Source organism: Melopsittacus undulatus, chromosome 1 (genome assembly GCF_012275295.1).
Source record: "Melopsittacus undulatus isolate bMelUnd1 chromosome 1, bMelUnd1.mat.Z, whole genome shotgun sequence".
Classification (NCBI taxonomy): Eukaryota; Metazoa; Chordata; class Aves; order Psittaciformes; family Psittaculidae; genus Melopsittacus; species Melopsittacus undulatus.
Window position 1 is genome coordinate 85,562,532 of NC_047527.1, and position 27,816 is coordinate 85,590,347.

General features: G+C 38.9%; 1 long non-coding RNA gene across 1 annotated transcript in view; it reads left to right on the forward strand.

Moving 5' to 3' along the window:
* The first annotated feature begins 1,655 nt into the window (after positions 1-1,655).
* Positions 1,656-27,816, forward strand: part of LOC115946638 (uncharacterized) — a 60,937-nt gene continuing 34,776 nt past the window's right edge. Inside the window, exon 1 of the long non-coding RNA XR_004080687.2 lies at positions 1,656-1,765. This is a non-coding gene — a long non-coding RNA (uncharacterized lncRNA). The remainder of the gene's footprint in view (positions 1,766-27,816) is intronic.

A 27,816-nucleotide genomic window follows, 5' to 3' on the forward strand; every position in this document is an offset into this window, starting at 1 on the left:
GGTTATTTTGGAAACTCAATCCATGTAATTTCTTTAATGGCATAGGCAGCAACTGACATAGTAGAATGTTGTGGACTTGCAGTACAGAACACACTAGCTTTTAGTATATTAAATAGCTCATTTTAACTGTCTTAAAATGGAATCCTTTTACATCTTTCTTTTGATGTTCATTACATAAGAAACAACCATAAGCCACGACCTTAGTCCTTGACCTTGGTAGAAAGCATATTGAACAAATATCTCTCTTCATTGTGGTCCTTGGCAGTAACAGGTTTAATTTAGTGAATTTAGAGTTGAAGTTTATTCCTGTGTGAGTCATAAAAAAGGCTTGTATGTTCCTCAAAGCTTTAAAACTTCACTAGAGAGAAAAAAATGTCCTAGATTAAAATACATGATCCAAAGCATAGAAACCTCTCTCTACTGTATAGATTTTATAGTAGATCCAATTAAAGCTACAGGGAGAAATAACAAGGTCAGAGGAAAAGGGGTGAAGTGCCACTTCAGTAGAGACTGCAACTAAGAAATTCCAAGTTTCCATCTCTTCAGTGCTTTTTTAAATTTCAGTTGAAATGTCAGTTGGTTTTCCAATGATTTTAAGAATTTCAGTAATTTGTTGCTCCAGATCAAATCTGTAGACAAACATCTACCCCCACTTTAATGGAAATAGCTTAAGCCCTCAGCATGATGTTTTAGAATTTTAATCTGCTATTCAGAGTTCAAGTTAAAAAAGCCCAACCCAACTCAGCAACTGGTTTGAAGGAATATTGCATCCATGTAAAGTAAAACTCTTACAGCATAGGATTTTGTTGTTGGCAAAATTTACAGTAACACCTGCATAGCAGATTTTGTCCAATAATTTAGCAGTCTTCTCATTTCTTAGAAGTGGAAGGCTACCAGTAGCTGATAGTGATTAATTTGGCCAGATTGTATTGTCAGCCTCCCTGTTATTCAGTCCTTGACTTGTAGTTTCCTTCAAATACCTTTGGGGAGTTTTTTCCCATTGCTCTTCATTTACATGTATTTTTTAGGGTTATTTGCTAAGTAACGATTTTAGGATCTCCTGTCTGCAACACATCATGTTGGGCTACCATAGTGCTGAACCAGATGAAGCTGCTTCCACTAAAAGGTTGATTCACTTTAGTGATTGACAGGAAGGTGAACAGGAGACTTGATTCAGAACAGAAATCTCTTTACTAAATGAGGCATGTTCTGCTTTTTACAAAATTAGCATGTTGAGATCTAGCAGGGATTAACATTTCTTGCAACTTGGAAGATGGTGTATGAGAAAAGAAATTCTTTGTGGTGTTATTAACTGCTATCAATGCAAAAGTAGATTGTGCTGTTACTCACTTAAAAGAAAAACAACACTTTTGCAATCTGACTTCAGTGAAGTAATTTTACTATGTTGGATTATTGGAACATGAGGTCAGAACCTAACAACTACATAAATGTTAGAATGGCTAGCATTTGCTTTACATGTTCTATCAGTGAAATACTGCCCGTGAATTCTTCAACAATCTATTAATATGTAAGGCAGAAAGATAACATTTACAGTAACTTTAGCACTTTTTAACACATTTAAATGACAAAACTCCACCAACCACACAGCTCAAGAATAAGCATGTTTTTGGGTTTTTTTACAGACTCCTGGAGAATCCTGAAGTCTATGCAGAGACCAAAGGGATCATCCCTCTGCTGAGTAAAGAGTTAAGATGTTCAAAGACAAAGGGCTTCAAGGTGATGTTGATTCTGCATGAAGGTAAAGGTAAGCATCATCTTGGTGTTATCGCTGAGTTTTTGTGTTCCCGTTTTGGTTCTTATGTTTTCTAGAAGAGAGGAGGAGGAATATGTCCTCAAGTATTGGCACTTCTAGTAATGCAATTTTTCCTGTACTCCTTATCCTGTCCACCATTTACTTATTTTCTTCTTAAAATGCTCACATCCCTCTCTCCAGTGCACATTTATGTTTAGAGGGTGACATTTTATTGTGCCTTATATGTAGCCATTTTGTGTCTGAATGAATGTAAGATAATATGTGTAAAACTGCACCTGGTTTTGTTATATTGCTCATTTTTATTTCATGAATACAGCTGAGCATAATTTTCTTGAAGGGGTTGTTCAAGGTGTCCTTCTCAAGATATTTCAGGCCTTAATTTTGAAAATACTCCAATGGACATGCCTTCAGAATGTTTTTTTTTACTCTCTACCATATAACAGTTGCTTATGTGGCCTCTATTTTTTGAAGTTCCATTAATCTTCAAGAAAGAAGGAAGAAGCAGTGGTAGGAGTTAGAGTTTGTATTGTTTGGAGATGAGGAGTAACCAAGGAATTTCTGGCACCTGACATTTGAGGAACAATTGTGAGGATTAATCAAACAACAAATTCTCTGGTAGAAAAGGACTCTGGTTAAATTTTGCTATGGGCACAACCTTAAGCCTCAGGTAAGTTTTAATTATCTGAAACTGTTTCAATGTAATTGCAGAGAAAATCCAGCGAAGACTCTTAATGACACAAACCCAAGGAAATATATCACTGAAATGAGAACATCAAGATTTCCGTTTAGTCTGAAATGCCACCCAAAGATGCTTTTCCAAAGATTTTTTGGTTCTCTCTTGGAAGCTGTACAAGCATTTGTTTCCCCTTGGGACTTCTAGAATTTCCCTGTTTAGACTGGAGGCTCTCTGAAGCGGAGGCTGTTTTGATAAACTGTGTGTACAGCACCTTACACAATGGACCTCAGATCACAGCCTGCATCTCCACGTTATGGCAATGCAAATAAATATATGAACACTGTCCTTGGACAGGAAGGAAAATAAAAATTGGATTCCCCAGAGAGCTGATGCATATATAGTAATCAGTCTCCTACCATAATAATATTGTATTTATTGAAATCTAAGATTTAGTAGAGAGGTTCAGCTCTCTTGGGATAGCAGAAGTACTCTCCCATTTTGTCTTACATTCTTGTGTTGAATTTCTCACTTGTTTGCTTTTTATCCTGTTTTGCCTAACACTAGGGAAAACTTTGTTTTACTAACATTTGTAGCTGTCACTTTGATCTGCAACAGGAAAGCTCAAGATTTGCTTCTCTGCCCATGGGGAAACAGATGAGATCAGAATATGCCAGTTTAAAAAGCCTCATTAGATTAGCTATAGAAGAAATAGTTTTTGTTCCTTGGTTGACTGCACATTACAACTTTATTTTTAACAAAACCACTGTTTTCTACACATGATTTTGGATTTGTGAAGGCTAGAGTCTGATTTCCATTTATTCCTGACACACATGAGGTTTCTGTTCCTTGAAAACAAAAGAAATTATAATTGCCAAAGTCTTTCATTTAGTACAATTTTTTTGTGCTTGCTTGTTTCCTGATGTTGTGTTCTAGAGTTTGTTAGCAAAATTGTCACTCTTGATAAGTACTTCCAAAAATGTATGTAGCTATAGAGACGGGTAGTATAATATCAGATTGGGTGTGGGTAACAAAGGATTCCCTCAGTTCAACAAGCACTGTGTAATTGCACTGGTGATCATGGCTAAACTGATTTCAGACAAGCTTCCCTCTTTGCTAACAAGGGAGGAAGGGGGTTTTATTCAAGGACATTTCAGAGAATCAGAGAGGAACACCAGAGGAGCAGATGAAGGTCATGCCACTTCCATCAGTGTCTCCTGCCACAGAATTTGCTTTGGTGTCTAGGCACGGGCACTGGCAGCTGTTTTGCCCTCAGTCTTCAGCCTTTGGTGCAAGGTGTGCTCCATCACCTGCTCCAGGATTTTGTAATCACTGAGAAAGGACTCAGGTGGGAGTGTCTCTGTTAATTACTGAGTCTTCTGGTGGGTAAGAAAAGTCTGGATAAAAGTCTGAATGTGTTAAACGCCGGCCTCTTTGGTGATAGCTACAAGTGACTCTGGATGTTGCAGCACATCTTAGGAAAAAGGCAACTGTGAAGCCTGCTATAAAGGACTAACTTGTGCAAAATGATATGTGGTGTCTCAGCCATATCCCCTACCCAGCCATCAGAGCTCTGTGAGACCTGTGAGGCTTGTTTTCCTGCTTCAGCTTGTTTGCACTAGAAATGGAAGGAAAAGTCTACCCATATTTTTCCCCCATTACACTCTGACTATTCAGATGAGCCTAGAGTTTCTTGCGATCAGTGCAAGTGGCTAGAAAAGGATCTTCCTTGTTTCCAGCTTTCCTCTTCCATATGTTTCTTTCTTGTCTCTCCTTGTGGAGCAAGCAGTTCGCACAAGTTCAGAAAACTCTAGGGGCTATAAGGACTCAGCAGGTGCTGAAAAGATTTTTACAGGGATACTCATTTAAAGTTGAAAACAAATTTTCTTTGACCTTTTCCATGCCCTGTTTGTGCTTGTTTGCCACCAGTGTTCGTGTTGGTGCAATTTGGGGCTGGGGGGTATAGGAGTGGTCATAGAATAATAATTAAGTTGAAGTATTTGCAGCAAGACTTTTCATTAGCACCAGAGAAGTGACTGATCATAAGAGAGAACCTTAAGGCATTGTGAAAGCAAAACAAAACAGTTAAGTTGTGTCCAGTCAGAACAACTCCAGTTGTGAATTTAGCGCTTAACAATCCTTACAAAGCATTCAGTCATTATTAACAAAATGATGTAATAGATAATTTTACTTGAATAAATATGAGAACTCCGGAGTAGGTGGCTGCCAACAATAATAACTTTTCTTTCCTATTCTCTTTTCATCAAATGTTATCGCATTGCATGTTAGCTACCTACCAAGACAGTCTATGATTGTAAACAGAAGAGCTTCTTTATCCTATTGTAGGAAAAAAGGAAGTAATCCATAATTCTCTTTGTAGTCAGTAGACTATATAATGGAAAATGGTTGAAACCTTCTAAGATGGTGCCTTTCAGTCTTCTTTCTCCCAAACCATGTGCCAAGCATTTAGGTTTTTCTGTGTTGAGAAACTACAGAGCATACCCACTTACCTTATTTGGAGTAAAAAATGTGTCATTTTTCTTTGGAAGAAAGCTATACTTGTTGACAAACCTTGTCTTGAACAAACATTGTGAAATTTTGGTTTGGGCAACAATTCAAGAATACCCCAAAACTCTGTTTGCAAGGGAGATATTCCTATATTTGTGCAGTAGTTTCTGAGTTCCTATAGTTTCCCTCAAGAATGAAGGTATTTTTGAAGGTAACTTTACAAAATCTATCTCAACTGTAAATGTTGTACTTCTGAAATATAGAAAACAAATAAACCAACTGTTAAGGAGTGTGCCTGGCAGGTACCAGCATGTAAGATGGTAACGTGACATTCATATGAACTTCCTGTAGATAATTCAGCCTTACAGCAAATCCTATAATTCTCTCCTCTTATCCATCTCAAATATTGCAATTATTGCAAATACAACTTGGGTATTTCATGAGGCATTAATCATCTTTATCAGATATTTGGCTTCAGAAATTATTTTGTAATGTTGTTTACTTTGTTACTCAGAGATGAGTTATTACACAACAGTAATGTTGGCCATGGGAAAAGGCTAAAAGGAGGTAAAAGGCTTTATCCTTTGCATTAAGAAGCAATTGTAGAATGCTAATGTGTCTAGGTGAGCACATTTAAAGGCAGCTATGCCTACTCATTGGCATTGGATGTTGAGTAGCGGTTTCTTTCTGCTGCTTGGTTTGGGTTTCCACTCAGCTCTGCTTTTCTAGGCCTACAAAAGTCAGCACACCTTCAAGGTGTGACTTTATTGGGAAGAGCAGTGCCCATCAGGTGAGCTTTCTTAAAAAAAAAAAATAGTGTTAGAAGTCATGACTTGGTCTGTTGCATCTTGTGGTGTGTGCGTAAGCAGCTTATGAAAGCTATTCAGCCCAAATCCTAGGCTTGACTGAAGGCATATGCAGTACAAATCCCAGTAGAAGAGGTCTCTGCCCTGGTTGCACCTGCAAGGCTGCTTGATAGCATTTAATGAGGTTTTCCATGTGCAACATAGTTGGCAAGTAGTTGCCAGAAGCATTTGATGAGATCTGAAATTCTGCTCCATAGGGCTGGCTTTCTTTAACCAGCATCAGGTTAGGCTACTGTGTAGGAGGGTATCACAAAGCATAATTTCCCAGAGGAAATGTAGCCTAACTCTCTATTCCTGAACTATTTAGCCAACATGGAAGAGCCATCCAGACTTCTCTCCAGATACCCCAATTTAAACTTGCAATTCAGCATGTTACATCTGGTTAATATCTGTGGCAGCATGTGGGTGGAGCATCCTCCGATTTTTGCTGCAATTAAGAGGGTGGGCATATTGCACCCTGATTGCATTTAGCATTGCTTGTTATGTAGTGTTCATGGCTGAGATCTGCAGCAGTGAACTGAACTCTAGAAGAGTGGTTTTTATTCTCTGTAGCTGCATAGTCTTCCAGCAGTGTATGGAAACCATAATCTGGACAGTGAAGTGGAATCAGACTCTTCAGATTTCACTCCCTGTTCCCCCTTCCTGAGCCAACCCCCACGCCTGCTATGGGTCAATATCTGAAAAATTAATTCCCCAACAGCTCCCCCTCAGATGAAAGTAGTGCTAAAACATGCCAAAAACTAAAGCAGCCATTTTTCCAACCCTCTGGAGATTAGTTATTCTCCTGTGTGATTGGTACAGGCTAGAAAACAAAAGTGATTTAAGGTTGACTTTTGTTAAACTGTGAATACAAAGTTGTGTTTGGTTATTTTTGTTTGGTTTTAAATCAATTTTATCTAATCTTATTGATATTTCAGAGTTCAAGAGCAGGCACAGAGAAGTGAGAAACATGTGATGTACAGTCCTGAGTATTTTGTCACCTTGCCATAGGGGTAGCTGGTTTCTATAGTTTTGTTTGTTTGTTTCACATTTAGATTCTCAGTTCCCTTCCTTTCTTGGCTTGTTATTAAAATACAGTAAAAGACAAATAAGTACCTCAATGTGGGAAGAGCCTTCTGGCTGCTGTAACAGCTCTATATCATTAAGAAAATAAAGCCTGACTTGATGACTGGGCTTGGGAAATTTACAGACAGCAGAGAGGGAAAGGCAAAGGCTGATCCCTGCTGGACTTGCTTGAGTGACATGAGCTGGTCTTGCAAATCTAAGTCCATCTTCCCACGATGTTGCATTACTCTCCTGATAGTGGGGCCTGTAAAGTTTGGTTGATTCTTATAGAAGGCGTCTTGTTTGAGGTTCATAGAAGTCGAAGTATGAGGAGAAGGTTCTTTATTTTAAGAAGTGTTATTTTATATTAAAACATGAAACATCTGCAGTAGCAGGAATGCTCCTTCTGAATGATGTGATAGAATCTGGGGGAGAGGAAAATTCTGTCCTTCATCTTTGGGACTATTTTGTTACTTTAGTTTAGGAATATATCTTTCAGGAGAATTCAAATAAGATGAGAACTGTTGAAAAATCACTATGATTTTAGCTTATTGGCTGCATGAACCTCTACTAGAGAGGACCATGAGACAAAGTCAGCAAGCTGGAAATACTTTCTCATAAGAAACAGCATAGCTCTCATGTCTACATGTGCCTTGTGTCTTGCATTCAGGAATGATGAAGTAATTGCTACCTCTGAGAAGGGATAAATAAATACAAAGCCCAAAAGGAAGAAATATTTTGCAGAGCTTGACTATGAGAGAGGTAACTTCAGAAAAAGGATGACAAAGAATGTCTACAAACAGGGTTATATTTCTAAAGGAAGACATTGCTGTGCAAGAAACCTTCATATCAGAAGGAAGCAGATCATGCAGAAAAAAGTTCATGCAGAAGCAGGTATGGAAACATCACATGAATTCTGCCTACACAATGATTCTTTCTACATTTATGTGTCTATTAAAATATATAGGACTATGATGAAGTGTTTTAGAGAAGATGATAGTGGTACTATTATCTTGTTTATAAGAGGAAAGTGAAAGGTTGGACGAAAGCAAAGAGAAAACAGATGGGTGTGTTGGTGCATATCATGATTAGATAAATGGACTTCTTAATTCTCCCCGCTCCTCCATTTCCAAATCATGTTGTATTTCTGAATTGTTTTGCATCCTTTGTCTTCTTCTTACCACATGCCTCTCTAGCTTATCAAGTGTTTGTATGAGTTCTCCATGAGCATTGCTGAAATGTCAGTCCCCTGAGAAACTTGTGCCAGTGATGATCACAAGCCACTTATCAAAACTAAAACCTTGCAAGGCAGGTAATCATGCCAAGGCCAACCTTTAGAAAAAATAATCTCAGTTTAAACTGGTAATCCCTGACCCAACAATATACAGCCTTGTGACACACTGTTATGATAAGCTAGAACAGCAACTGTCTTTTTCACAGTCAGTTCTTGTAAACTAATCCTCCTTGAAAGAAATCTAAGTGAAAACATTCATTTCTATATCTGGGCTGTCTGCTGCAGGTGTAGGGAGAAGATCTAGCAGGAGTGGTTTGCAAGCCAATTTTGGAAGCCTGATTCAACAGGAAATAATAAGCAAAGCTTAGTGAATAGGGCCAGCCCTGGATTCACAGATTACTGTATATAGGGAGGCCAGAAGGGAACTTTGTGACTTTCTAGTCTGAGCTCCACCATAAAGTAAAATGTCACCTGAGGATTTACTGCAGGTGATACAATAATTTACAGTCCTATAAGAGCCTTTAAATCAGAACTACTGTTTAGCTAAACTTTTAGGTGTAAAATTTGAGTTTGATCTTCCATTCTAGTCTCTGACTCACCAAGCCATAGGAATCACAAGTCCCTGTTCTTTAAAAAGGTAAAAAAACCTCTTGGCATTTGTGTACTGGCAGGGTTGTATTGCAGCCAAGGGAACATTATGGAATCTAACCTGTACTATTCAGCTCTTTTGAAAGGCATGAGTGTAACAGGGCTTCATACCTGTAGATTTCATTGATCGTGAGGTGTCTAAATAGAATTTAGGATGCTATATAGCTTTATCACAGGGTTTGGCACTTTGTAACAATTAATGTAATAACTTGGTAAATTTTTGTCCCTTTTTGAAATCGGTGAAATTGGGCATTACTTATAAATAAAAACTTGCACAAAAATATTATCTCTTTTGAAGTTTTCCAGTTGAAGATGAAATTAGATACATGAAATGGAATAAATATATGTCATTGTAATAAAAATGGACACCAATCTAAACCAGTTTTGGTGAAGGTTTTTTGCTCTGTATTTTAGCTGAAAACTTCTATGCTTTCCAGCTGGCTCCCTTCAACAGATACACGTTGTACTAATCAAGTATTGTGACAGCTGAAATTCTATGAAAATGCTACCCATTCACAACTGGAAGCACTATCAGGTGTGTCATAGAGCTTGAAAATGTGACATTTCATTACAGCAGCAGGATATAAAGGAGAGAACTCAAAGAGACAAAATTCCCCTCCTTTGATGGAAAAATGCCACATGTTAATCTCTGGAGGGAGTTGAGCACAGGTAAACTTGCCAGATTCTTATGTCATCTTTGAAAATTTCTTGTTCCCATTCTCTGCTTTCTGAATTTGAAATTGTTCATATACACTATTCCCAAGCACACAGAAGTGTGTGTTTATTATAAACCGTGATTCTTTTTGTTTTCCTCCCTCTCCTCCCCCTGCTTCTTTCCTTTTTGAATTAATTGTTCTTTAGTGAACCCGTAAAAGTCACGTGAAAATTGCTGCTTCTCTTTTCCCTCCCTCCAGCCTCCTCCTAAATTGCAAATAGCAACTGAAGATTATCTCTAGAACATTGTGGCTGGTTTGTTGGTTGTTTTTTTTTTTTATTCTGCCCCTTCCCCCTCCCCCCTTTTTTCTTTTTCCTTTCTCCTGGCTTAAAAACATAAACAGCAAAGGAACATTTTTGTCCATTGAGGGCAACAGAGTTGAAATTCTTGGTTTCTGCCTGTTGCTGTTTTTGGTTTCAAAATCCTGCTAGCAAAATTCTGAGGTCTGGCTCCTGCTTCTAAGCTCATGGTGAGCCCAAGTGTCCCTTCCAACACATTCCGTTTTGTGAAAACCAAACATCAGTGAACAAAGTTGTAGTGGAACTGGTCGGTTTCTATTCATTTTGCAAGTTTTTTAGTGTTGAGGTCTTGAGTGACTGTTGCTAGCCACCGTTAGTTTTTTGCTTTGCATTTCTAATCATATATTATAATCTACCTTGGTAGATTTCTTGTTTTACTGTGACTGCAGGTTAATTATTGCTGGGGGTTATAGAATCAGTTGCCTCACAGAACTTCAAATGTGCGATCACTGCTGACATTTAAAAGCAGATTGAATTAGTTAAAATACCTGCCACAGCTATTATAGTTATTTAAGAAACTATTAACATTAGTGAAATATTACTACAAAATTATTTGCCAAAAGTAAAGAAAGTTCTTGTTCCCCAGAGTATTTTTACTAAAAAGGTAGCCACACAAGGAACCAGATACAGAGGGAAGTCTGGTGGATTGGACTGGAGTAAGGATATTTTGTCAGCACTTATTCTGACCATGGTGCATGCTTGCTTATTGCATGTACACATCTAAATATAATTATGTATTAACCAGCAACTAGGAGAATCAGTATGAATGTGGCCAGGATATTTGGCACATTCATCCTGTCCCTTATACATTATGGAGCTGTGAATGACAAAATCAGATGAGTTTCTACTGAAACACATGCTAAAAGCTGAAGAAATGCTTCCCTCTGCAGAGTGGTCCTGGGTACATGGAAGTGGCCAGCAATGATTTAACTTCTTTGGACTGCTTGGTCATTCTTCCTAACCGGGCTGCAAAAGCACCCCTTTACTCTTTCCTTGAGATGTTAGCATTTGTTGGCTTTCTGCAAGTGGATGCATGAACTGAGCATGAAATGAGCACTCTCATAGGCAAAACCTGGTGAAGTTGTATAGTGTTTCCCCTTGCCTGCAAACTCCTCCTTTCCTGTAGGATATATATGAGCAGGTTGTGTCCTTCTGGCAAAATGCAACTGCTTCCCTGGGTAGCGGAGTCTTGCTTTCTTGTCTACGCCATCAAGCATCTATGCTGTAGAGGGAATAGATGCACAGCTGCTAGCTGCTACTGTGTCATATCACTGAGAACATTTGCATTGTACCAGTCTGCTAGTGACAGACATAACTGGTTTTACTTTTTAACAAATCTGTTTGACTTGTACATTTATTTTGTCTTTTTAGCATAAAGCGTGTTTTCAAATCTTTACAACTTCCAGCAAAGTCTCAAAGGTAGAGTTTCTTAACTCTTGGCCTTTGCAAGACCCAATGGAGTCAAACAACTACATATTACATCTCTGGTGGAAGGGGCATGCAAAAACTGAATACAAAGCCAACATCGACCTGGACTATATATAATCTCCTCTATTACGAGATCTTTGCAATAGTTCCTATTGAATGCATATAGAGAATGGTCTCTTACTCCTGATAGTAAAGGGGTAAGAAGTCACAGCTATCAGCATTTTTGGAAGAGTCAGCATGAAGCGCACTGAAAACGGGAGGGTCTGTGCTTGATTTTCATTTCCATGGGAGTCTCCATTCTGTGCTAATAAATGGCACCATAAACACAGAGGTGCTCAAAACTCCAAATTGTTGGGTTTAGTAAAGCTACACAAGAAGCAGTACCCAGCACAGGGTTTTCTAAAAATCATGAGAGATGTGAACAGTGGCAGAAACTTACTGTAACAGTGCTAAGGGAGCTTTTTTAAATGGAGAAAGTATACACAACACAGTGCTGAGAACACTGTGATTAGTTTGTGGAAAGAAATAAAACCCCAAGAACTGCAGTTTAAAATCCACTGCTCCTGATGCAATCAATTACATTAGTTTTGCTCTGCACCTTTAAGGGGTTACCATTTATTTAAGGACTTTTAAGTACCCATAATATTCAAGTTTCTCTATCTATATTGATTGGAATGCATGTTAGATGCTGCTCTCCAGAAGCTGATTTAAGTAGATGATAAAAGACAGATTAAAGGTGCCAACTAAGAGGGGCAGAAGTGGCTCAGGGCTGTGCTTTTGGCTCTCACTGAACAGGATTATAATTCCATCACCTGATTCTGATAAAGATAAAATATCCCCAATCCAGGCTAGCCTTGGCCTTCTTTTCCTGTATGTTCATTAACATGACTTAAACCCAGCCACTTAAAACCTATGAAAAAACACACTTTTGAAAACTGCTGCTTCATTGCATTCAATGCTGAAGATTGACTTGGTTTCTTCCCAGGGAAACTTTTGCATGGCTCATCAGGCCACTGAATGTATTAAGAGAAGTGGTTCAAAACTATCACAGATAATTGGAAAACATTCACAAGCTACTGCCAATGGCTAATATTAGTGAATTCCTGACCTGGCATTTTTACTAAGGGCACCACTTTATAGTTAGCTAGGATGAGGTGAGGCACCCACTTTATGTAATTTAACAGTTTTGACCATGTGACCTAATTCTTTCTGCCTTTTCTCAAAAATTACACCAAAAAGCCACCCCAGAAAACCAAACTAAAAAAACCACAGCAGAACACCAGCAAAACCCCCCCAAACCCAACCAAAAAAAAACCCAAGAAACCCAAATATAAAAAAGCCCCCAACCCCCCCCCCCCCCCCACCAAATTCTAGAAGGATGTCTAGTTTTCAGTCTTCAGAATAATATCCTGCTAATGAATACTGCTTGAGGTATTGCCCAGCCACCATTTCAAGAAATTTTGAAGCTCCAGGATTCATTAATAACCAAATTGTTAATTTTTTGAAAGAAATCAAGCTTTCACTGTAGAGGGCATGGAAAGATCCATATTAGAAAACTAGGAAGGAGCAAGAGACTCAAGAGGAATTAAAGGACGTAAAAGAGAAAGGACTGGAGGAAAAGGAAAAAGAGGAAATGGAAAAATAATGTAAAGGTCAAAGATACTCAAAAGTTCTTCTATAGTTTTGATTTTTGAAAAAGCCTTTCTGATGCTGACCATCAGCTAGACTATTATTATTTATTTTATTATTTTTTTTTTTTAATTTTCCAAGGAATGTGTGTTGTTGTATGTACAGTCCTAGTAGCAATTTGCTCTGGCATGCTTAAGTCACCTTTTTTTTGTTACTTTAGTTGGAACAATTAGTTCCCATTACACACTCAGGATAAGCCCAGCACTGTACCTCAGTGATAAAGTCTAACTGTCATACAGAGGGAGGATTAGCTAGGCTCATCCACAGCCTCTACCCTCTGTTACTCTGAATAGTTTTACCCTAACAAACTACAATCTATCTTTTTACTTTTATATCAATGGTAGCCAAGAAACTGTAACCCTAGTAACTTCATCTACTTCAATATTTTTTTCCCCCAGTTTTTAAAAAAACATTTAACATGTTGAAACAAAGAAGAGGTGACTGTACAACAGAGCCCAAGGCTAACCTTTGTAGGCAAGCGTTAGCTTAATCATGGAGAGACAGATTAGGAGAGAGAAAAAAAAGTAATTGGATATGTTTTATTCAGTAATTTCATTTTGGTTTTAGAAGAAGGTTTCAGGCAAAAAGATAATGACGGCAATTTATTTAATTTATCCAATGAAATGTTTTAGATTGTATTATTAGACTGAAGTGATGTTTACACGTGTAGTTGGACGTAAAGTTTCCTATGGAGACAAGATCATTAGGTCAAGATTGCATGTCAGTAGTCATTCTCCACCTAGATGCAGGCTACAGAGATGGGTATTGCAAAAGCACATAATTGATAATGTGGGCTGGAATTCCTTCAACAAACTGCCTCTTCTCTGAGGTAAGAGGGAACAGACAAGCTCTGGTTTGTCAAAAACAGAACAACCTTTGTGAAATCTTCATGTTTGATTTATTTCTTATTCAAAGAATGTTTTTGAAAAGTTCTGAGGTTGTAAAAATGACCCATTAGAATATATCCAGGAAATAATTTAATTGTGAATTTAAATTGACCTCCCTCCTACCTAAACCAACAACAAACCAAAAAATTCAAAACTGAAATGAGGAATTACAAATACTTTGATTGACTTGAATTGGGGATGTTGGTGTTCAATTTTTCTTTCTTTTTTTTTTTTTGGGGGGTGTGTGTGCTTTCTTCTTCTTCCTGATATTTTTCCCTTTGGCTTATCAATCCAGAAAATAGTTGAGGTTGTTTGTTTTTTTTTCCTCTCACTATGAATCAGGATAAGTTTTCTTAAGTTTGATGAATTTTTAAGAAAAAAAAAATGGTTTTCCTGGACTCCAGCAGTCAGGTCAGGAAACTTGTTTTCCATATGTAGCACTGCAATGTAAAGTATGTATGTCTTTCACAATGTAGCCCATTCTGGCATGTGGCCAATGTGTAGATACTCATCAGAGATGAGCTTGGGAAGATTTAGATTAGGACATTTTATGCAGTCTCACATTTTCTCTTTTTGTATTTTTTCTTTTCTCACTGTATTTAGTTATTCCTATATTAAGCAAAGATGCAGTTGTTCAATCAGTGGACGGAAACGAATAGTCCTGTTCCCATCAAGGGTTGCACTGTACTAACCTGTACAGCTTTTCTAGGACTTGGCAAACAGAGATGTCTATGTTTAGATGAAACCCATAAAATTTCTACACTTACATAGCCAAATACACATGCCAGTAGTACTGGCACAACACCTCACAGTTGTATGTACAGGTAACCTGTGTGGCAGCAAATGCTCCAGTAATCTCAGTTTGTTTGTGCAACAGCTACTTACGTAGAGAATCCTGAAGTTCAGTGTTACAGCTGGCCCCAAAACGTCCATTGAAATGGACATGTGAGCCCTAGTAAGCAGTTTGCAAGGAGCCAGTGTGAAGCCCTGTAAGGTCTGCCTGGAGCGGGGTGCTTGGTGGATTGCTGCAGCAGCAATTTGAAACCAGCACTATCTTTGGAACCCGTTCTAAGACCATTCCTTACAACATACAGTTGAAAATCCAGGGTGTTTCCAATTCACTTTGATCTCTGGAACAACAGGCTTTCACATATGTTATTTCTAGTTGGAATTAAAAATGCAAATTACTGTGAAGACAATAAACAGTTTTGGAGCAGATTGACCAGAAGTTCGTATATTCATATTCTGGCAGTGGCATATGTGGTCATGCATGCTGGCAGCTCACCACCGTTCTGCATACGTAAATATAAAGTGAAGCAACATGCTTCTCAGCTATTTTCTCCAAACACAAGTTCTGCTTTTATGTCCAGAGACACCCAAATTCACATCCTTTCACACCTACAGTGTCCTGTACTTGTTTCTTTGGAGTGGAAATCTAGATGCATAGGCCAGAAGAGAGCAGCAGACGATGAGCAACTATAGTGGCTCATGGTGTAGGTATACATGCAACTAAATCCAGCTTTCTTCCCTCCCCCCACCCCCTCTTCTTCTCTAGTTTAAAACATTAAGCTCCCATATGCTATTAAATGCCTTAGAGGACTTGACACAAATCTGTCATATTTCCAAAGTCAAGAAATCAGTTTTCAGAGAAAGATTGGCAGTCAGTCTGTTGTGGCCTCTTTGTTAATCAACCCAACCTGCAATTTATGCTGTTTTCTATCTACCTTTCATGTGTTCACATGCAACAATAGTGAGAGTTGCAGGTCTGTAACAGCCATCAAATTCCTCGTTTTGCTTTTCTTAGCTATCAAAATAATGTTTGCTCTTCTCCACTCATATGGTACTATTTTGTTCCTGTCATACACACAAAGTATGGTAGAGCTATATAAAGAGGGACAACCTAGAATAGCTCCAATACTACAGGAGTTCTCTACGTGAACTTTCAAAGTATTCAGGAAAAGTTTGTTGTATAAACCCTTTACAGGATCAGGTTTGACATAAACAGTCTACCAAGCTAGCAATTGTACCAGTGTGTTCCTCAGTGCAATAATGATTCTCTACAGAAAGGCAGCAAGGGTTTCTCTATCCAAGTTTATTTTAAAAGCATACAATATGGAGGGACCTGAAAGCTGGGGAATGTTAGCTCTGATCTTGGTATATGTAGGTTGCATACTACGTCAGCAAATTCAAAGAATGTACCTTTAATAGCTTACTAAGCAAACATTAGAGAGTATCAAATAGAATTTAAAAAGAAAAAAAAAAGTAGTTAAGGAGGAGTTATTGTAATTCATTTTCAGCACTCAGAAACTTATGTGGGACTTACTTGGTACAGAAGTGTGAGAATGTGAATACGCAAAACCTGTGGGTAGCATGGTGACCCAGCCAGCAGCACTGTAGGTGCTGGGTTGGCAGTCTGAGCTTCTCAATCATAGCCTTGGCCCTGGTCATGGAAATGCACACAGTATTAACTAGAAGCAAAGTGCATGAGAATTGGTATATAAATTCAGTTCGTTGCTGTTGTGATGCTGCAGATCAAATCAGCCTTTATTTGACTAAAGGATGTTTAACATGACGAAATGTGCTTTAATTATAATGTGCTGAAAGAGCTGATGAAAATTTATCTGCTTTCTGCTTTTAATTTAGCTGGAGGCATTGGAAAAGAAATCCAGGGGATGGAAAGAATTTCTTCAGTCACAGTCATGGTTTCATACATATCTTCAGAAAGCTTCCTTGTCTTTTCTTGGTGTTTCAGGCCCTGTCCCACAGCACAGCAATGCATATTTGACCTCAATGATACGATAAGTCTCAGTGAGATGAGAGATGCACTTGAAAGTGAGCTTACATTGTATGTACTTTGGCTGATTTTGGAGCAAGGCAGGTCCCCATATCAGACTTTGGATTCAGTTTTTAAATTGTGTGTCAGGCAGACCTATATCAGGTTGGGTCCTTTTAACTTCTATCTGTCTGTCCACACTTTTTCCAAGGTGGCAATTCCTGGGTAAGTGCAATACTCAAGCAATATTGTCTTTTGCCCAGGCTGTTTGGTGTCTGTTCTGTAATGTTTCATTATGCACACCATAAAACTGTACTGGGCTATCTTTGGTTGCTTTCCTTCCTTCAAGTCCCACCACATCACAAAAGCACGTTATTTGTTGTCTTTTCTCGCTCTAAGTTCTCTATTACTGTTGCTGCTTGTCATTCCTCTTTAAGCATATTGTAGCTTCCCAGTGCTCTCACTGTCTTCTTCAACGAGTCTTCTCTCTTAAAGTGTTCATTCCAGACTAGTGTCAAAAATACATATAATATATAGGTTATTTCCTCTGCTAGGTCATAAATTGCATCCATACTCTTCTAGGATTCAGTCCTGTGGTGTCCTCAACAGCATTCAGGAGGGCAAAGCTGCTGAGGAAGAAGCATGCTGTAGGAAGAAGTTGTGTTGGTTTCTATAGAGCTGTTCAGATGGTGAAACCAAATACCTGTGCAGGTCTTCCACTGTCTGGTATATCAGGGTTGGCCGTGACTAGTCAGTGATCATGGAGCTTGAGGGTTGGGAGCAGGGCACCGACTCTGTGCTGTTCCCACGCAGTAGACAGTTCTCCCCTTCAGAGCAGACCTTGAGGTGCCCTGATAGGGCTGAGCATGGCATAGTCACTCCTCAAAAAGTTGCTCCCATGCTGCTTTCTTCACAGCTCAAGCTGAGCCTCTGAGATCACAGCCAAAATGCTCCTCAGGAGGCTCTGAAGTCATGCTGACACAGGCAGTATTGTGAAGGGAGGACCAGGGAGAAGGTGGGTTGCTCAGCCAGAGGGGAGGAAGAGAGAAGGGGTTGGAGATAAAGGCCAATCCAGAAAAATGCGGGTACTTTCCACCAGTATACTGGCATCTTGCCAGACAATCCTTGGGTCTGCTTGGAGAGGATATTACTGTTTCCATTCTTGCTTCAGGGCTCTTTGGCTCCCAGGTATTGCTAGATCATTTCCAGAGTTGTTATTACAAAGTAGTATTCACATGAACTGATCTGGGAGGCAAAAAAACCCCCCTTCAGCTGGGTATGTGAACCAAGGTGAAGTTTAATCAGCTTTATAATGTATATTTTGTATCCTACTGTTTCAAATAAATAAATAAAGCTTTATATAAGAATTAGGCATTTAAAAAGACCCTCTGGTAGGGTTGTTTTGTTTTGGTTTTTTTTTTCCCAATATTGCTTCTATTTATAGCTTTTTGTGAGAAATGGCCACTGTTTGCCAAAATTAGGGAGAGCTTTTAATTATGCATACTGGTATTTTATGTGACTTTTTTGGTTAACTATTAGCAGGCTCTTTGGATAATTTCAAAGGGATGGATGCTGACTTAATACAACTAATCTTGATGTCTGTGTGCGTGTGTTGTGGCATCACACTTGTTTTTCTTTAGGGGAATGGGATAGAAATCAAATAAGAACAAATAAAACAATACTGGCAATGTCGTTTGGAGCAAACTTGGACACAGATGGAGCATGTGAAATTTGGGTTGTCAGTCTAAACATGGGCTAACTGATCTTTTTCTAAACTTTTTTGACTTCTTTTTACATTAATATATATATGTAATAGGTAACTATTCACATGATATAAAAAATAATTGCAATAGCATAACCTATTTTAAGCATAGAGGCACAAACCATTGAAGAGAAGAAACCAATAATGTTCATATTTGCTCCACTCTGCATCTTCTCTAGACATCTCAGTGATACTTTCTGCTTTTTATGGTCCCTGAAGTTGCTGTGGTTTGCACCTCTCCTCTTCAGTTTTATGACTATAGTGAGCTCTTGGTGTTTTCAAAGACCAAGCAAGCTGATGAGAGAGGCAGGTGTCTGTCCTGCAAGGATGCCAACAAAGACAGAAGCCTTATAGTTCTGTGCATGTGAATACATGTGTTCCTATCTCAAAAATTTGGGTCATTTTGTAGCAGAATAAATTTTGCCTGTAGGTTTGGTGCTGTACCAAATGTTTCTGGTCACTTAATGTCTCTCTCTCTTTACTTAGGGGTATATTCTAGGGGTATATTTACTTAGGGGTATATTCTTGGGGTTATTCCTATATATTTAACTATTAATTGTAGCCATTCATATCCTCTGAAAACAATTTGCAGTTTGCCAATTGGATGCTGAACTTCAACCAGTTCTATGTTCTGTGTATTAAAATGTCTCGTTACAAGACACTTTCTTGAAATGTGTTTGAAAAATGCAGCCTGTGTTTAATCTTGCTTGGAGCTCCAGCACTGTTATTTCAAGTTCAGCTTGCAGTTTACAACTCTGAGATCCTTTTTTTGAAGAGCTGCTAACCAATTATTCTCCATCCTATGACTGTAGAGTTGTATATTTGTGCCAAACCCATAATACTTTGTTCTTCTTTCTACTAAATTGAATGCTGGTTTTGCAAAGCATTTCTCCAATTTTCCTACAGGCATGCATATTAATACGAATAAAGTTGTGCCCCTAAATCAGCCTTAACCAAGTCATTTAATGAAAGTCAAGATTATTTAAAATGAAGTCACAGGAGTCCAAAGAAATTAATAAATACAGATGGTAAAGGGGAAAGTTGTAATATAACAGCTAAAATCATGATAGTTCAAGCTGTGAAAATGTTAACTCTTGGAATAGTGTTTATATTATTGTTGTTCCACAAGCAAATACAAATAAATATATTCTCATACTGATATAGACAATATTCAGTCCTTTTTTTTTTGCTAATAATCTGATTATCCAGAATTAAGTCATTTTGCAAAATAGGTGGTTTCTCAAAATGGCCAGCATATATAATTATAGTTTTATATAGGTTCATACTCATATACATTTTCTTTAAGAGAGCCTTTATTCAGGTTTGTTCTATAATTTCCATTCTTTACTGTATATACCTGTGAAAGCATGTAGTCAGTTGTTGAGAAAAAATTAGAATTCCCACTGGATGTTATATTCATGTAACTTCTTTTTATGGAAAGTGGCAGTGTATGTGTTTAGAAGTGATGATGTGATCACTGGAGTGAATGTTACGGATCCACCTAATGTGGCTTTTCCAGAAGCCAGTATAAAATCTGGGTATTTATCATATTTGTGTCAGTTAAAATCGGTACAGATAATTTCGGGTGTAAGAATTTTTCAGGCACAGACTCAAGGAAGCTTTACACATTTTTTTGCATATATTTGTGTAGACTAGGCCAGCTATATAAAAAAAACCCCCAACCAACGAACAAAAAAAACAAACCCCAAAACAAAAAACGAAGCCAAAACACAAGGAGAATACAAACAGTAATGAGGAATTCTCGATCAACTTGGCATGTTAATGGAATCCCTGCTGAAATTACTCTTTCGTCTCTTATTTTTTCAAGTACATCTTCTCATAAACTGCTGTGACTGCTTGACTACTATTAACACAAGATCCCAAGATTTTAAGGGTAGATAAGGTCATATCTATGTGTTTTCCCATAAGCATTGAACATGCCGTAGAACCACACAGTGTGATGTCTGCCTCAAGCTCAGAGTAACTGTTTGAACTGTATCATCTTTTGAGAAGGCAAGTCTGATGCATCCATGTATAAGCTGACCCAGAGGTTAGATTCTGATCTAAGTTTCTTTATCCTCAGCTTCAAAATATAAGATGTCATTATGCTTTTATTTTCCACAGCTTGCTATGCTAAAAAATGTCTGCTACTGGAATTTTTTTCTTTACAAGCTCTTTTCATCATTTTTAACATTGTCAAGCCACTTCTGTAACCCTCCCCAGAATAATATGGTTATTACCTATATATTGAATCCATTAACTTGCTTCATTTAAAAGGAAAGAAGAAAAGATTACTGAGTGGTCTTCCCTGCCCCACACAGCCCAACACCCAGTCAGTCAGAGCCCTTTCACCAAATTTTATTCCTGTTTTCTGAAGTAGAACAATAACTACCTCTGGATTACAGTAGTTATTACCTAATTTTGAGGTTCTGAATGCTAGCTCCCTATCAAGAGAATATTGTCTTAAAACAGCAGCTGGGGTGAACTCAAGTGGTGCTCTACAATCTATGCCTTACCCTCAAGCCACCAGTACATTTGTGTATTGCAAGATACCACAGGGTTCATCTCTGCTTGTGAAGGTAAGTCAAGACAGAGGCCATGAAAGCAAAAGGTGTTATTAGTAATTAGATTTTTAAAAGAACTGAGTAGGAAGAATTCTTTAATTTTGCATTAAACCTTTCTTTCAAAATATAGGATGGTTTCCTTACAGCAAAGCCATAAGAAAAAAAAATAATCAAAATAAACATATGTTAATTATACTCCTGGACCTGCTTGCATGTCAAAACTATTTTTACAGCATTGCTTCACTGTTGAGGGTTAGCGTACTTCACCAGCAAGTGGCAGAACATGTCCTAAGTAGGGATTTTCCATTGCATACCGCAATTACAGACAATTGCCATTTGATTATAATAACCAGCAAACTTTCATGAAATAAATGACACCTGAGTAAGTTTCATAACCTTTTGCCTCACCCTACCCTGGAATGCATCAGCACTGTGAAGGTTAGGAACGGTTCTGGGATTGCAAACAGAATTATTTGAACCCAGGTGAGTACGGAGGTTTCCCGAGATAGGCTGCACCAGCTAGCTCACATGCTGTTTGTAGTAGCTTTTAGAACTATTTCCTTATGAGAGGTTCTGAATACGTTCACAGAAGCAAAATGGGAGTCTGTGTGGGGATTATACACTTGCATCCAAAATGTTCTCTGTTTCCTGGGCCTGATTCAACTGTGTCTTGCATTTTTACAAGTTCTCTGCTTAGGTCAGTGGACACAAAGTGGAGGTGACACTGCCAAAGCAGGATCATTTTGTACAGAAGTGCAGGAATTGCACCACTTGTTTTTGGTGCCTGTGGTTTGAGCGGCAGCAGGCAAAGCTGTTTGCCTGTGTGAACTCGTCACTTCGTTATATAACTGTCTATTCTAAATTTGCTTGCTTCATGACCAAGTCCAGCTAAATTACTAAGAGATCACAAACAGTGTGCCAAGAGAGTTAGGGCTGCAGGCCTCTCTGGCTTTGAGTAGTGACATGTAAAGACGCAGTGCAGAAAAGGTACAAAAAGGTACAGCTTGCAGTGAGGATGGTAGAGCTGTATTCCCATAGAGAGTTTTCGCTTAAAAGCCTGTCAATACACACACTTCTTTCACCTACACAGTAAGTAATGTGGAAGAAAAGTTTTTGTCATTCAAAGAGCTAACAGGAATGACTGTGAAAACAGCTTTGTACTATGCTGGCTGGAGTGTGATATGCTACTGCCACACTATATATTGAGAATTGTCATTTACATAGCTGCCTCTTGGTACCCTCTAAGCTATTCCATCTGACCACCCTCCTTGACAATCACCTGCTCACCTCCTGGATCTTACTTCAGAAAAAAGAGAACAGCTCAAGTTGAGAAATCATCCTTTAATGCTTCTTGTTCTGTCAGGGAGGAACAAACCCTTGCAACAGCAGGGGTTCACCTGACTGATGGGTGTCGGGATCACAGAGAAAACATGGGCAGTGTCTGTAAGATGTTTCAGATACTTACTTGCTGCATAGTCTTGATAATACTTTTACAGTGTAACTGGATGATATTTATTAGGTTCCTAGCAATCCCATTGTTTTCTGCCCATTCTCAGTTTTCCTATTTTTTTAACAAAGGGTATTAGACCATGGTGTTTGTTCATCTTAAATGTAGCGAACAACTTAACAGTTCTGACATCTGAACTTTAGGGACCCCTTAAGAACTCTTAATTGCTCAGTTTAAAAAAAGCAAACCAAGGCCCAGCACTGAACAGATGTATAGTAATAAACTTATCTCATAATGTCAAATGATTAAACAGTGGATTCTTTTTTACATTTAAATATACAAGACTTTCCATTAAGGGGCTTTGTTGACTCTGATAACAGTTTCACAACCATTAAGTTTATTTCTACAGCTATTTGTTAAAAGCTAATAGGGAAAATAATAGAAACTAATTGAAAAGCAAAGCAAACAGAGCAGAGCCTAGAATGTTTCAGTTAATAAGCAATAGAGATTGTATTGATTTCATTTTATAAACAACATTAATCCTCAATAACAATTAAGGTGTAGACAGGTTGCTTGCTTAAGTTATCAGATAAGATGGGCCTACTCAGGTATATATCTGGGGTAGTAATTTGAAAAGGATATGAGGATTCAAGAAGCTATTGATCTATCCATCAGGAGCCTTTGTCATGAGAAATGTTCTTGGCAAGGTGGAGTAGGTCTTAAAACCATGCTGCTCACAGACTGGCAGTGCAAAGGTTCCTGCTGCTGGAAAACGTCGCAAGCCTGAGTGGAAATGGTAGAGTTTCAAAAGGAGCTTTATGTGTTTTCCCCAAATCATAGAGGTGACTGCAGTGAGGTGTCAGATTTTGTCTGCTTCTGCTATGCAGACAGCTGAAGTGAGCGCTTGTAGCCGTAAAGCAGAGTCTGCATTCAAGGCTAGTGGAAGGTTTGGTCCTGGGTATCCTCTGCTGGCAGAAAACTGCAAAAGCTGTTCCTGAGACACTTCTGCTCCTAAACCAGAAGTGGAATATAATCTCCCTTCTATCTGGTGACTTAGAACTGTAAGGAAGGTTGGAAAATAATAATGTGAATGCAAACCTCTAGAAGTACAAAGAAAAACTCTTTGCGTATTACACAAAGGACAGCACTGTAGTATTCACAGCTCTGGTGTTGACAGGTATTTATTTGCAATTGCTCTGTGACTCTGTGTGCTAGGTGGTGACTGAAGGCTTCTCTCGAGGTATGTTGGCAAAGCTGGCTCTGGAGGTGCTTCTTTTGTTTACCTGATGGTGTAACTGTAGCTGGGAAGAGTGGCAGGATGGACCCTAGCATGGCTTGGCTGCCCTCTTTTAGTCTCATGGGAAGTCCAGAAGCTTAGCTCAGTTACTAGGCTGTGCTGAAGACTGTACTATTCCATCACGACTGCTGCCAATTCCTGTACAAGCTTGCTGAAAGCAGGCTGAGTAGATGTGTTGTGCTGCCTTGGTACCTTCAGCTGTAATGTGGCTATGAAAATGGAGCTATGCAGCTGTGGATTGGGCTGGCTTTGACAAAGGCCCCCAGTATAGTCAGAGTAGCTAGCAGCTTGGTACTTGCCTTATGGTTAAGCTGTCTGTGGTTTCTTGAATAAGCTGCTCTCTGCATCTCACTGTCTGCGGGATCCAATCCTGTGGTTTGCCATCAAAATGCCTCATGGGGCATGGTCTGCACACAGCTTTGTGTGGCAGGGTCATTTAACATGGATGTGTTTAGTACAGGGACCCATGGTCTGGAAGTGGATGTTTGGGCTCAGGTTCCTCCACTGCCACAGGGGACATTGAAGTTGCATGTCCTTCAGTTGGCAGTGGTAGGACATGATTTGTTGTTCTCCTGATGAAATTGGGCTGAATTTTAGGGACTAGTTCAACATCTGTTAGATTAAAAAGGAAGGAGATTAAAAGGAGGACGAAGATTGAGTGTGATTATGTGACCTCATCTTAACCACTCACATGGGAGAGAAGATACTTTGATGTCAGTTACTGTTTTATTAAAAATACAGCACCAAAGTATGAAATAAGTGGTATAAAAAGGACTAACACTCTGCTTTCCTCCATCCCGCTGAATATCCAAGAGCCTACGTACTGTCTCTGGCCATGAAAATATCTGGTTATTCCAAGTAGTGTGGAATAGCTTTCACAGAAAAGAAGGACATTGATCCCAAACTTCCTCACAGGCTCTTCGGAAGAATTTGTTCACATTCTTCTGTTGTGAGGAGGGGAATGAAGTCCATTCCTCTGTGGATGTGAGTGAGGGGTCTGGTTCTGAGCCAGGTGGACAAACCAGGGATAGCCTCCTCCAGCTGTGCACTGAGAAAACCTGTGTGCTCCTTCCTCCAACTGTACTGGAGTCTGACTACAGCTCTGGGTTTGGAAACCCCTGCAGGGTGCCCTGTGTTCTAGGAAAAGGCAGGATTTAAGACAAGGTCTTCTCAACAGCAGTTTCTGTTCTGTGAAAGCCCTAGTCTGTGATAAAAATATGTTTGGACAACTTCAGATCAGAAAAGACCTTTGCTCTAGGAATTACTCTGAGAGGGCAGTGTGACAGGAGTGTCTTTTTCTCCTTTCTGAGCTGAAATCCTGTGTTTGGGATCAAATCTGTGGCTTTGAGAAGTAAAATCAAGAAGGGCCATGCTAGAAGCTTGTAGTTTAACAATCTTTATTCAAGATAAAATATATTGTACTGTATACAAACCACATTTTAAAATGGAGCAGTATGCTCCATCTATTTGCATTCCTGTTTGTTTAATATATATGGTTAATTAAAGAGAATAATACAGATTGTTGGAATTAAGAGATGATTGATAGTTAAGCTAACAAACTGGCATAAATGGAAGGATTTACACCAAATACATTTCTGTTTATGATAAAATTGCTTGGATTTAGCAGAGGAAAATTAAAAAGATGGTAAGGAAAAGGAACCAACAAAACTGTCTGTCTTAAGGCAGAAGCCTGCAATTGCCCTGACTGAAAATTTCCTGTTAACTTTTGTAGTCCTTGGAGAGTAGCCGACTGTCATCAATTCCTGGTCAATATTTGAATAATGCTCGTTGGCAAGTCACACCATTTGCTATTTGCTTGATCAATGTATAATAGCCCAATGACTCAATATTATAAAACTCAATGACCTGTGAAACTTCAACATTTACATTTCTGTTAAAATCTCAAATAGTTCTTTATTAGTAGGAACTCAAGCTAAAATGCCAATCAGATAAGTATGATGACAATTATTAGCTATTTTCTTAGTCACATTGAGAGAGATTCTAGTGCTTTTTCTGAAATGGAATGCTGTGAAATGAATGAAACTACTTACAGGGGAAGACTGTACTCACAGTACTTTTGAGAGGTTAAGATGTGGAGGTGAGAAGCTACCTCAGGCAACCTGTCTGAATTTTCTTGTTTTATTCATCATATTTACTATAGCATGTAGTAGTTTTACCTGAGTGTTCATAAAATACATTTACTGCCTTGCAGAGAGTCAAATGTTGCACAGGATCTCTTTGCATGAACCAGAATTAGTCATCTGGTCATCCGTGTCTGAGATTTTGCAGGTTTTAGAGTGGTAAATGTATTATGAGATGAAATCTTGACCCTGCTGAAGTCAAACTCCCAAGGGACAATATCCCACGCCTTCCATTTACAGTCTCCTGAAATACTGCAGTTATAGCCTGTTCCCCATATTCTCTCTGGATCCTGGCAGCATAGGAGCAGAGCATACCATAGGCAGGGAGGACCAAGGCTGTTACTGCAGCTGGGTGCTCAAACAGGCGTTGTGTCTTTGTGCATAGGTGCCAGGCTCTGCAAACACATTTCTGCCGAATGAGCACTCCCATTGTATTCCTGTGCAAAGTCAAACCTGTAAACTTAAACTGCTGCTGTGTGTGGCTTTCACTGTTTAAAGCTATGTAGTTGACTAAGAGCATGAAAACACTCAGGTGGGCCGTGAGGTCTGAAAAGCATATCACACTCTTGGTCCTCAGGTGGTTACAGCTCCAATTAACAGTCAGCTGTGAATGGTGTCAGCACTTTAGTCTATTTCAGTGCAAGATCAAATGAGTGAAATTAAACTACTTAGTGCCAAACAGTTTGTTGACACCTGAGAATGCCCACACCAGCAGGTACAACAGAGATACAAGAATATGTCTACCTCTCACTGTTGTAATTCACAACCTCTGAGCTCAGAGGCAGGTGTTTCAATGTTGTGAGTGTCCTGCATCAAACATGGGTGCTGATTTGACCTGCTGATACATGAACGCATTATATCCTTGAGTAGTAATTCTGTGTTAATATAGCAGATTTAGGTGTGCTTGACACAGAAATGCACGAGTTAGTTCACAGTTATATTTGCCAAAACAATTTTGACAAATATTTATCTTTCCTATGAAGAAATTCCTCATCAATATATCAAGACTGGGTTCATATGTGAAGTGAAATCACTAATAAGAATAAAGAAGCTCTTAATGATGCTCTGACCTAACTAACAGTGAGGGCTGATATGAGAAATGCTCTGCTGACCTTTGAGGCACAATGCTTGGAAGATTTAACAACAGAGAAAGCTAGCAAAAGATGTGATGTAGGATGAGAGAAACTTTCTTCTGGCCAAGCCTTAGTTTCCAAGGTAGGTAAACGAAGCACATGTAGGTGCCCAAGTGAACAGTGGTCACAGCCCATTGGGTCCAAATTGGTGAGCCTCAGCAATTGCTCCCATACACTGCTCTCAAACCCTTTGTAGAAAAGGAATAGTTGAGATAGGTGAGACATTTTAAATAGCGCAATTGAAAGAAAGTATTATCTTATTCCAGACAAAAGAAAGATAAAATTTATCAGAGGCTTCCAGTATGTCTGAAGACCACTTCTAATGATTTCAGCTGATTCTGACTGTGTTGGCCACAGTACAGCACCTCTGTACTAGCACCACTGTGTGTCCCTCCCTTGGCACAATGGGCTCTGTTTACCTTGCACTGTATGAATGTTCAGTAAACATACGTGTGTATGTAAGTGCAGGTTGTTACATGTACTTACTACTTGAAGCAACTAAGAGCAACTGTTGGGTCACTATTTGCATGAAGAATGTGTGTGGGTTTATCATTATGCAAAAGGTATCAGACACACCTGCTAGAACAAATGAAACATTTCTAGAAAAAACAAACCTACCTTTTGCTGTAGTGAGTATCTGCAGTCTTTTCTCTTACATATTGCTCCATTTCACCATACTTGGAATGTCAATACTGGCTTGGGAAAGTGTGTGACACCCCATTTCATGCAACTCTTAAATGCACAGGAACCAAACTAAGTGTGAAGCAATGCAAGGATGGGCTAAAGAGGGAAGAGAGAATCCATCTAGCAAGGGAAAACTAAGGTTATGTCAACATAGTTCAATGCTGCACAGAGCCAACACATTAGTATTCCTAAGCAGCACTGTACAGTTGGAGGAAGCTACATTAAGTAACTTCTTAAACTGCCTCTGTGC